At 40.6% G+C, this 10962-nt stretch overlaps 1 long non-coding RNA gene across 1 annotated transcript in view; it reads left to right on the top strand.

The window, feature by feature from the left end:
* The first annotated feature begins 462 nt into the window (after window positions 1-462).
* The window catches only part of LOC121074950, a 49570-nt gene continuing 39070 nt past the window's right edge, over window positions 463-10962 (top strand). Inside the window, exon 1 of the long non-coding RNA XR_005822648.1 lies at window positions 463-678. This is a non-coding gene — a long non-coding RNA (uncharacterized LOC121074950). The remainder of the gene's footprint in view (window positions 679-10962) is intronic.

Raw genomic sequence — 10962 nt, 5'->3', positions numbered from 1 at the left:
GTTGATCTCCTCGAAGTGCCAGGCTGAACCTTCGCACTCAGTGCTGCGATGCTCCCCCCCACCCCCCCCGTCCCTTTTCCCGAATTCGTCCCGATGTTGTATTTCCAGAGCTCCCCAGGTTCCCCCGGGGCTCGGGCGGGTACAGGAATGCTGTCGGGACAGGACGGGAGCGTTTGACGCCGAGGCAGGGGAGGAGGCAGCGCCGGCACTTTTTAGCCAACTGGACCAAGATGGGCTCTATTCCCATTATTATTATTATTATTATTAACCAAATTAAATTTATCCCGTTGTAACTTCCAAAGCGCCAGTGAATTTACCTTAAACCTGCTTTCTGTCCTAGCCAATGGTGGCAGGGGCCGGCTAGCCTGTCCCTCTGGAGCATTAACCCTTGTCGCTAGCTGGAGTGAGTGAGAAGCTGAGGTTTGGCCCTGAGGAGCTGTGTGCATAGATCTGGCACAGCTTTGCTCCCTTAACTCCTGGATCTTTGTTTTGGTGGCGACTAGGGAGAGCAGGGAGCGCTGTGCTCGCATTTCCCTCTGGCTTAAACACACACACACACGCACACACGCACGCACACACAAATTCCCTTTCCAACTTTCTGCCTTTTGCGCTTCCCTTCCAGTTTTTCACTTCTCAGACCTACTGGCAGCATTTGCCGAGATCTAGATCCCCGCCGTGGTAAGTGATGCTTTTCTCCATTGCACAACTCGCTCAGCTCTCGGCTCGCTGTCGCAGGGATGGGTGTAGAAGTTGTATTTGTTTGGAACAGAATTGCCCAACCCCAGTGGTTTCACGTCAAGCAGCACGGAGTAAAACTATTGTCGTGTATTAACTCTGAATGGGAGCAAACAGACCAGATAATCATTGCTGGCTCAGACAGTAGCATGGCACGAAAGTCATTCTTTTTAAGTTCGCAAAGCAACTTTTGTTGTTGTTGCTGTTGTTGTTTTTTTTTTTTTTTTTTTTTGATTGTTATTGGGAGAATGAGCCTGTGTTTTGGGTCTGATCTTTATATTTACATTACACACCAGACCATAACAAACTATACAGAGAATGCAGCTGCCATATGTGTTTTGTGAACATACAATTATGATTGGGGGTTCATGCATTCAACGTAAGTGTTGCAGGCACACTGATACCACTCCGCGAGGTTTGTGCAATACCTGAAAACTCACTCCATCTTTGGGGGGAGGGGTTGGAGAGACGTATTTTCAGAACCTCTATATTAAAAAAAAAAAATTCAACTACAGTGAATGCCTCCTGGACATTTATTTTTAATGTACAGTCTGCAGCTCGGACTGGATCAAATTCGCGATTATTCAGATGAGGTTGAATTTGAATAACTTGATGGTTTCTCTCCCCCGCCCTCCCCCATCACCCTCCCCCTCCTTTTTTTTTTTTTTTTAATTAAGAAAATGAAGAGGACCGCAGAGTCCGGCTGACCTTTGGCTGACATAATTTAGCAGGAGACCTCTCGCAAACGAGGACCGGCTCCATTAGCCCCTCTAGTTCTCCGGGCGAACCGAGACTCGGCGGCCGGCTCCCCCCGCAAGGAGCCGGCCGGGGGCTACCCCGCAGCCGGGGCGGCGGCGAGAGGCCGCCGGAGGGGCTCGGGGTGGAGGGGGCACCGCCAAGTTCAGGGTGCGCCCCCGAGAACGCGGCCGACGGCCGTACCCCGAAGCCCCACACCCGGCATCCCTGCGCCGCGCAAGGGGCCGCGGGCGCGCAGGGGTGGCGGGGCCGGAGCTGCGCGGCCGCGGGGAGAGGGGAGGCGGGGGCGCTCCGCGGCTCCTCCGCCCGCGCGGGTCCGGGAGCAGGGCTCGGCTCCGCGGGCCCCCGGGATGCCGGGGCAGGGAGCTTGGCGGAGTTGGTGGCGTGAAGTTGGGCAGGACGTTACTCACATGACAAAGCATGGTAAACTCTGGAGAGGGCTTGATCCCCAGAAGTTGCTGTCCAAAAAAAAAAAAAAAAGAAAAAAAAAAAAAGAAGGAAACCACGTTCCGGGTTTTAACCGATCATTTGTTGAGCATCTGCGGACACTGTTGCTCTGCTCACGCAGACTTGCCAGAGGATTGCTGTTTTAGAGACAACGGAGCGTTTTCTAAGTGCAGCCTAAAATCCTTTTTTCCCCTCTGGAAGAGGTGAGAGCCATTCCCTGCCTGCAGCGGGGGCGGAAAGGGGAAGGGGCACGGCGGAGGGGCCGATCCCGAGCTGCTTAGGCAAAACTTCCCTCTGAAGCAGGAGCGAGTTCAAGCCGCCAGCAATCTCCCCCTCTAATGAGTCGCCTCTGCTAATAAATGATGCCTCAGCTCAGGTTCCTCAGCGGTCTGCAGCTGAGTCCGAGAGAGTCCGATCCTTTATTTGAAGATGTGTTTTAATAAAACTGCTGTAACGCTGGCATCTTATTAGGAGCTTATTGTTTCTAAATTAATACTTAATCTATGAAAAATGTGCATCCTACCAAACTAGATTCACCTCCTTGCACCCTTTTCTTCATTTACATGCATTTTACAACTAAGAACCTAGCTTGACATTTCCCTGAATCATCAGACCATTAATTTGCTGGGGAGCTAGCTGTTTCACCCAGATGGATATAATTCTGAATAAACGCAGAAGAAATGCAAAAGCATATGCTTTTCTGTCATTTTCCTGCCCCCCACCCCCCTTTTTTTTCCTCCTCAGTTGGTCTGTGTTGAGCAATGCTTTCAGAATCTTCCATTATCTAAAAGAGAGGCTAGAGGGCAGGGACTTTGGGTTCCTTTTTATACTGAAACTTTCTAAACTTAGAGCAGGGTTGAACATGTCCTCAAATCTGCACCTTCCAGGAGCAAATGAATGATGTGCCAGACACTTCGCTTCTATTCAAAAAATATAAACCGAATGCTGTAAGCTTCCAAATTCCTTCTCGGGCCCATTTTTTTTGGTGAATATTTTACAGTCAGAATGTAAAATGGTCACCTCAGAAGTTGATAAAAAGCCCACATAGATCCTGCTTTATATTTCTTCCTCCATTTTATTTCTAGTAGATTTTACTAAAAATTCACAGAAATAAATAAATAAATAAATAAAGGAACAGCTACCCTGATAAGATATCTTAGCAGGTTGCAGGCCAAGAGAGATCAACAAGCTCGAATGTTAGAAATACACTTGGACTAGACGTAATATTTCTGAAACAACATTTTTTTTTTTTTCTGCAAATATGTATTATTTTCCATTTAAAATTTTGCCTTTCTTTGATGTTGAATGGTGAAGATTTACACCGAAGTCAGCATGAAACATTGTAATGGAGGGTGGTTACAGTGAAATTTTAGGTTTTAAAGTATTGTACATCAGAAAAAATATCTGAACAGAGCAAGTGTAGTTTTTGCTTACTATCTAAAAGAACTGTCATCTAGAAAATACTTGGAAAATATTCACCTAGTAGGTAATGCAAGTGCCAAATAGAAACGCATTTCCACCAACTCTGCAACATAAACCAGGAAACACAGCAAATATCATGTTATTGATAAATCAGTAATTTGTAAATGCCGTGTCACAACACTTAAGATATTTTTTCATATTTATAAATATGTCTGTTTAATTATTCCAGTTTGCCTTGTGACTTTTTGCTTTACTGAAAGCTGTTGAACCCTTCAAATTTTGATTACTGGCATGTTTGGTTTAAGAAGTGGGTTTACTATACAATTACATAGCTAATGCAAGCATCTGTTTAAATCAAAATCATTATCTTTCATGCAGGTGAGTGAAGCAGGTTATTTGCTTTTGGCAATTTTAGTATCAGTCAGATTTTTTGATCCAAGTAAATTCAGTTATTTATTTTTATTTACCATTACCACTTGCAGTAGGACTTTCACTGAAGTGAATATCCCTAACACGATCACTTAGAATTGCCTGATTAGTTTGTTCAAGATGCTTGGGATATTTTTAAAAACTAAAAGGAAAATATTTTTCTACGCTGATTAGTTTTCTGCTGTGGTATTTATAGGAGTTGCTTAGTCTGTATGTTTGATCAATATACAAAATGGTTCATGCATCCCCAAACATTTTTTATCATATAGCAAATTGTTAAATGTTCCTGTAAGAAGCAGGGGAGAGAGGCTACCAGGAGGTGTAACTACATTAAGCTGGTGGAACACAGGAGATCTGAAATAAGGGACTGAACCAAAACACACTGAAATCAATGGGAGACTCCTGTTGAGTTGGAACAGGCTTCAGGCTTGGTATAAATGACTGCACAGGTACAGCATTTTTCATCTCTTTCCAGTTTTGCTTTGGTTTCCTGCACATTATTAGCAGGTAATATTCTTGATATGTCTTAAAATTTATTGATTCATCTCTGGGGTAAAAAGACCTGTGTTTGGATGTAAGTACCCATAGTAAGGTCAGATTGGTATTGCAGAGTTGGTGGAAATTGCACACAAGATTCACCTTGTCTTGATTCCTTTTAGGTTATTTCATAAACTCCTGTTCTTTTACATGAAGATGTACTTTTGTATGAATGCAGCAACTTCCTAAGAGAACTGGTCTGGTCCCCTCCAGTAAATCTCTTCTTTCGGACACATGGCTACAAGTTGAAATTTGACCATATTACCAGCTCTGTCATCTTGTTTGCCAAGGAGTAACAGCAATGAAGGAGCAAACCAACCCCCCCCCCCCCCCCCCCCCCCCCCCCATTCTACAAATATAACGTAATAATTAATTCCCTGCTGATATTGGAACTTGACTGTGAAAATGCTGTTTTCTGCTAGGAGAATTCAGTTGCAGTAAGCACTGCTATAGCAAATGGAGTGTTTCTGTTGGGATATGCTATAAATGGTTTTTAGTCTACTCCCACTGGAGCCATAAGTTTAGGATCAGATCCTGCTTAATATCATATTTCTCCTTCTCATGATATTTATTGACTGTAGCAAAAAGGCCAGCTATTCAAAAAACCCCACCCCTTTAAGAAATATATGAACTTGCTTATCCAGCAAGGCTCACTATCAGTGGAATTTTTTATTTTCTCCCCTCATTCGCAAAGTCCTTCCAGACTCCTTTACAAACTTTGTTTCATATTTAGATGCTTTCTGCTTTCAAGTTCTATTGTGTACTGAAGAGCAACACATTTAATTAAAAATCCTAACGACACAAAATTATGCAGTGTTGTCAGAAGTCACAGAGAAAGGGCTAAACTCTTCTTTTCTTAATCTGGCAAAATTCCCATTGACATCAGCACTATGTTCTTTACTAAGCTCGGACACGTACTTTAAGGCCACACTGATTACAAGGAAGTTGTTTTACTATTAGTGCAGAGTTTGCATGCAGGCTGACAGTAACAGTCTGAAAGCTGCCTTCTCATAGTTTTTAATGGTCATAAATTAGGAAATATTAATATGAAATCCAAAACATTTCAAAAGGCTGTAAACAACTCACTTCTGATATGAAAGCTATGCAAGAGCCATTTGACTGTCCTCCTCCAAGCAGGACTTAAACTGTAGGGAAAGTTCTGCTGTCTTTTAACTTTTCCCCAGCCATAGCTGTCATTAGTTAAAATATTATTTTTACCTGTAGAAGGATGATGAAAGGGTTTTACAATTCAGATCTGTTTATATTCTGTAGGTCTAGTAAAAAAACAAAATTTCCCCTCTGACATGCCCAAATAAACAATGAGCCTATTTCAAGTTCCGCTCAATAAGTGTGCTAAATGCATAAAGTATTTTGAGTAAATGCCATGCAGCTGTTTGGTAGCTTGCAATTACTGTGATATTGTGTCTGCCTGCGTTTTGGGTACTGCTATAAATCCTGCAAGTGGACACTGCTATTTCTGACACATCATGTTGGATTTCATGTAAGTCTATAGGTTTTTTTCCAAGTAGATGAAAATAATGAAACTTTATAAATATTAGATAGTCTTGCTCCAATGTGTGGTGCAGTAAATCTCTAGAGATTTGCAAAGAGACAGTGACAACATGAAGGCAATTACACATGATACTATTTTATGAGATAATTCTATAAAGCAGCATCTCAGCTCTGCACTGACAATAATTTTTCACAGCAACTTTCTGAATGTCCCATGAAATATTTTAATATACTAATTGTTTGCTCATCCCCAAATAAAATTTGCACATGTATAGAAATTAAACAAAGGGCCCAATGCTGCTTCAGGAGGAGTTTTGCCTGAGAAGCAACTCAGGATAGAACCATTTATTTCAGGGCTCTGATTAAAATGCTGAAATACAGCTATGGAGACAGGACAGGAGCCATGCTCTGGCTGTGCACCGCGTATGTCCATGCCCTGGAAAACCTTTTCACTGCCCTCCAGGCTGCACAGGTTCTGGGCTGGTGAAGACGGAATATTTCTTCTTTGAACCTTAGTTCAACAGGTGACTTTGAAATGATCTATGAGTTCTTCCACTTTTGTTGAGCTGAGATCAATAGCTGGTGTGGTTCTAGGAAAATAAGTGCAGCTATTTTCTCATGACATGCTAATTAAAAAAAAATAAGACCTGGAAAAACATTTATAGTGTTAGAAGATTCAAAGACTTCTCAGAAAAAAAAAAAAAAAGAATCCAACTCTGGGATTGTTATAGCAGCTGTTGTAATCTATTATGTAAATCATCCAGGAATTAAAACAAAATATTTTGTAAGATAGTTTTCGTCAAATAATAAATATGCTATTATTTAGACAATGTTTTTCCAGAGCTGTTATTGTTATCTGATGAAAGTGAAACCTTGGAGTACTCCATATTTTGACTGAAGAGGATTTAACATTTATTTATAGCAGTGCCAATGATAACACCCATATATCTGTGCAGGAGAACTTATGTTTCTCAAAACTGAGTGTTGGAACTTATGCTGTTGATCCATACTGAGTTATATTTATCCTCTGGGTGGCACCTAAATATTTTCACCAGTTTTAATTGGAGATACCAGAAGATAAAATATGTGCAAAAAAAAACCCCAGAAGTGTCTTTGGTCAGACTATTATTTTCTTTGATGGTCACTTGTATCACCATACTATACTAAAGGCCTCTCTGCAGCAGTGGTTACCCTTCATTGCCTGAGTGCAAACTGGCTTTTACAAAAACAGGAATCAGGCCCTCTAATTTGTGTCTTCTCTTCTAGGAGGGGCACTGACTGCTGGTGCAACATATCAGTTCATCAGCCTGTTGACTAAAGTACAGTATGATTTCACTAATGACTGGGATGCATACTGCAGATTACCACATTTTGCAAATTAGTGAGTAATCAAACAAACACCATAAAAATCAAGGATACTTATTCATTTATTTTTACAACCATATATTAGTTTTAATTATTTATGTTAGTAATTCATTGGCTGCTAGCACATGGAGCTATGGAATGTGTTTTTCAAAAAAATTAAGTTTTAGTGACCAAAGACCCCATTGTAGCACTCAGAGATGCAATCCTTTGTGAGAAGATGAGCGAGTGCTTCTTCCTTGAGCGAGTGACCTCATTTCAGATATGATCCCTAAGAACATCCCAGAGTCCCGGGGCCAGCCCAGTCCAGGCTGGTGGAGAGGCTGGGGCGGGGTTTGCAGCTCCTTGGGAAGGTCGTCGCAGCCAGGCGGCTGCTGTGTTGTCTTCTTCCTCAGCTCTTTAGACGATGAAGAGACAGAAACTCATCCTGGCAGGTTGGAGGAGGACCTTGACTTGGTTGCTTTCAACCACTTGCCAAAGAAAACCTCTCTTCTCCTCTTTCTCTCCCCTTCTTCCTCCTTCCCCAGTCCATGGAGCAAGCCCAGTCAGACCAGAGCGCTAAAAGCAGTGGCACAAATAACACCAAACAGTGTCTTTTACTCATTTTGTTTCTGGTGAAAAGCCTAGTAACAAATCAGGGAGTGAGAGCTTCTCTACTAGGGGACAGTTCCCTGCAAGGAAGGCAGTGGATCCCCCCGAAATGTCCATTGCTGGCATCAGGCACTGCTTGCCACCCAGCAGTAATCATGCATTTCATGTCCGCGTGATGGACTTTGTCTCTCCTGAGCTCAGCTTGGACTCTTGACTTGGAGGAGAACATCCCCTCAGGCTCTTCATTTCTTGCCATTCCTTAAAAAAGTGCACTTTTTTTTTTTTTTAAATTTCTCACTATACGTTTGGTTTTCTTTTCCACAAGTTCATCTGTTATTTGGTAGTTCCATAAACTTTCAGTCTTTAAAACCATTTCTCTTTTTTCTTTATATTTTAAGTTTGAGACATGAATGGCCTGTCAAGAGTTTTATATTATTGTGAGCTGAAGTTTGGATGCTAGCAGGGACAGGCCACTAACCATAATTGTGTTGCTGTTAGCACTATAACAAATTTGTTTCATTTAGCTATTCTTTTTTTAATCTTGGGAAGTGCATAAAGAGTAATGCAATATTGATAAATATTTATTATACTGTTGTGGGATCTAGATTTAACCATGTTTACATCAGCTCTGCAAAACTGTCCTTCAAATTTAGCAGAGTGAATTATAACTGAATATGGGAGAAAACAGTTAAAAAGCTTGCTGGAAAAAATATTTATGACTGAGAAAGATATTTATTTATAGCTTTTTATTAGTAACAGTGTTAGAGAGTTTCTTCTTGTAAAAGTAGGAGTAGGAGGCAGATGCTTGCTCTGACCCTACTTGAGTGCACTGGTGTTTTACAAGATGCTAAACACACAGATTTGACATTATCCAACCAATTGCAGGTTTATGTACCAAATATCTGTGTTTCTTGGTGACCTTATTGTCAGAGAAAGGAAAGTTTTAGGCCCCTTTTAGTCTCAGTGGGAACAAGCCTGCTCCTCGGTCATCCAGGGCAGCGAATGAGGGCTACGTCTGTTACTGCTTATGAGGCTGGTGGGATGTTATTAAATGCCTTGAAATATAATTTTAATGTGTATAAAATGTGTTTGTTAGCATTTTTAATTTACTGGCAGGTCATTGAAATTTTTGTATTTGGTTTTCCAGATAGAATTAAATATAAGTAATAAAAAATCACCAGACATGAGCCATCATGTTTCCATCCTTCACATCATGACTGGCTTTTTGAAACAGTAGTAATCTAGAAAACTTTTTATTTTTCTTTGTTTAACTCACATTGATGTGCATCAGAAACTTGTGGAATTATATTTAAGACAGTCATATTCTTCTTACAGGTATAGTAGACAGATTTATCACGTATGGAGGGCCAGTGTTAGAATGTGCCTTGATTCTTTTTATTTTCATGTTAGTGAGAATGGAAGTTACCCAACAGCCAGTGAGTCACTGCTAATGGCTGAGTATGCAACAAAAAGGGAACCCTCATCTTGTGCTAAGTCCTACCAACTGTCTGTCAGTGGAGATGGAGAAAAACTGGCTTAGCTTAAACCAGACTTAAAGCTTTGGCATCTGTGCACTTGTGTCACTTCAAGATTCAGTAAAGATGAATCATTTTGGAGGTTTAAGTGGGGACTGAATAGATGCCACATCATCTCACGACTGCTGCAAACATACCAACTTTCACCCACTCAAACCTGGCTACTGGTTGTGCTCTTCTCCTTGGCCACTGAGTACATGTAAAATATGACTATTTCTAAATAAGAAAACCTCAGACATTTGCATGGGAGCATCCCTCAAGGTCATAAAGCATGTGTGCCGAATACAAAAGGACATTAATTTTACCATAATTTGTGTGAGGGCTTTCAACAAGGCAGTGGAATTGCATATTTTTTGGATTTTTTTTCCTAGTAATTTAATTTCTCAGGAAATGCTGCCATTAATATTTTATTTTGAGCACTGGGGTGCAAATAGTATTACCCATGTTTCTCTCTACTCCTGACAGTGCACTTGACACCAAACACTTGTTCCAGTGGCACATTTGTCCCCTGGTAGAGACAGAGTCTTTCTTCCTTCCTTTCCTTCATTATTTTTTATTTTTATTTTTATTTTTTAAAATCAGTATCCCTCACTTATAAAAAGTCCCAATGTTAGAAAGGCTGGAAAATAACAAGATGGGGGGGACATATGAAAAACTGTGATTTTTCTGAGTGAAATTAGAAACAGGGTCTCTTTAACAAGGAAATTTGATTTCTCTACAATTTGAAGACTTATTTCTGCAACTGTCACATATGTAAAATTTCCAGTGAAGTCAAAGAGGCCTTTGAATACAAAGAAACAGCACAATCAAGCTCTGAATATATATATATTCCATATGCTTTTTTCTCTCTCCCAGTGATGTACATGTTGTAGTAATTTCATACAGATAAAACTGTCATCATTTTAATTTTTACAGTCCTTAAACTGTTTAAAAAATAAAATTAATAAAAACAATTTCTGAGAAGAACAACTTATCTTTGTGAAAGCATTTAATTAGCATCTCCATCTTTTATTTTAAACTGAAATGTGAAATATTGCATTGTCAGGACAGCCTTGAATGATATCCTAGATGCATTGTTTGTTTGGAATGGCTTGAAATCACACAACTTTACTGAATTATAACCAGATAAATATATCTAAGCCTGAGGGCAGGAAGTCCTTGCAGCTGAGACGTGGGGAACATGCAGTTTGTCCATACTAGATTCTTCTGTTCCCTTTTACTAATAAATCTATTAGAAAGCTTTGTTTTCACTCCCTGCATGATAAATAAAGTCTCTGTCTATGGTGCCATATTAGTGCTTGGTACTGATGCTTGTAACCCCACCTATTCTCATGGAGAGAGGAGACCTCTGTGAACCAAACCTCGTCAGGTCAGGTTTTGTTTGGGCTGGTGCCTGTTCTGAAGCTGGGAGAATATCTCATATCGCAAGTATTATGGGGCTGATGAATCACACCTCTACTTCATAAGGTCATCTGCAACAGTTATTTGAGCTGTCAGACCACCCACCTCAATTTTTGAGTTCTTTTTTTAGAGAGCCTACTTTTATTTTCTATTTACCCATTTTAAAATCTCTCTCTCTCTTATTTTTATTTTTACTTTTATTTTTTTTCCTCCTACACCTCCCTTGTACAAATTG

Source organism: Cygnus olor, chromosome 9 (genome assembly GCF_009769625.2).
Source record: "Cygnus olor isolate bCygOlo1 chromosome 9, bCygOlo1.pri.v2, whole genome shotgun sequence".
NCBI lineage: Eukaryota > Metazoa > Chordata > Aves > Anseriformes > Anatidae > Cygnus > Cygnus olor.
The sequence above is the reverse complement of the archived record's forward strand: the minus strand, read 5'-3'. Positions and strand labels throughout refer to the sequence as shown.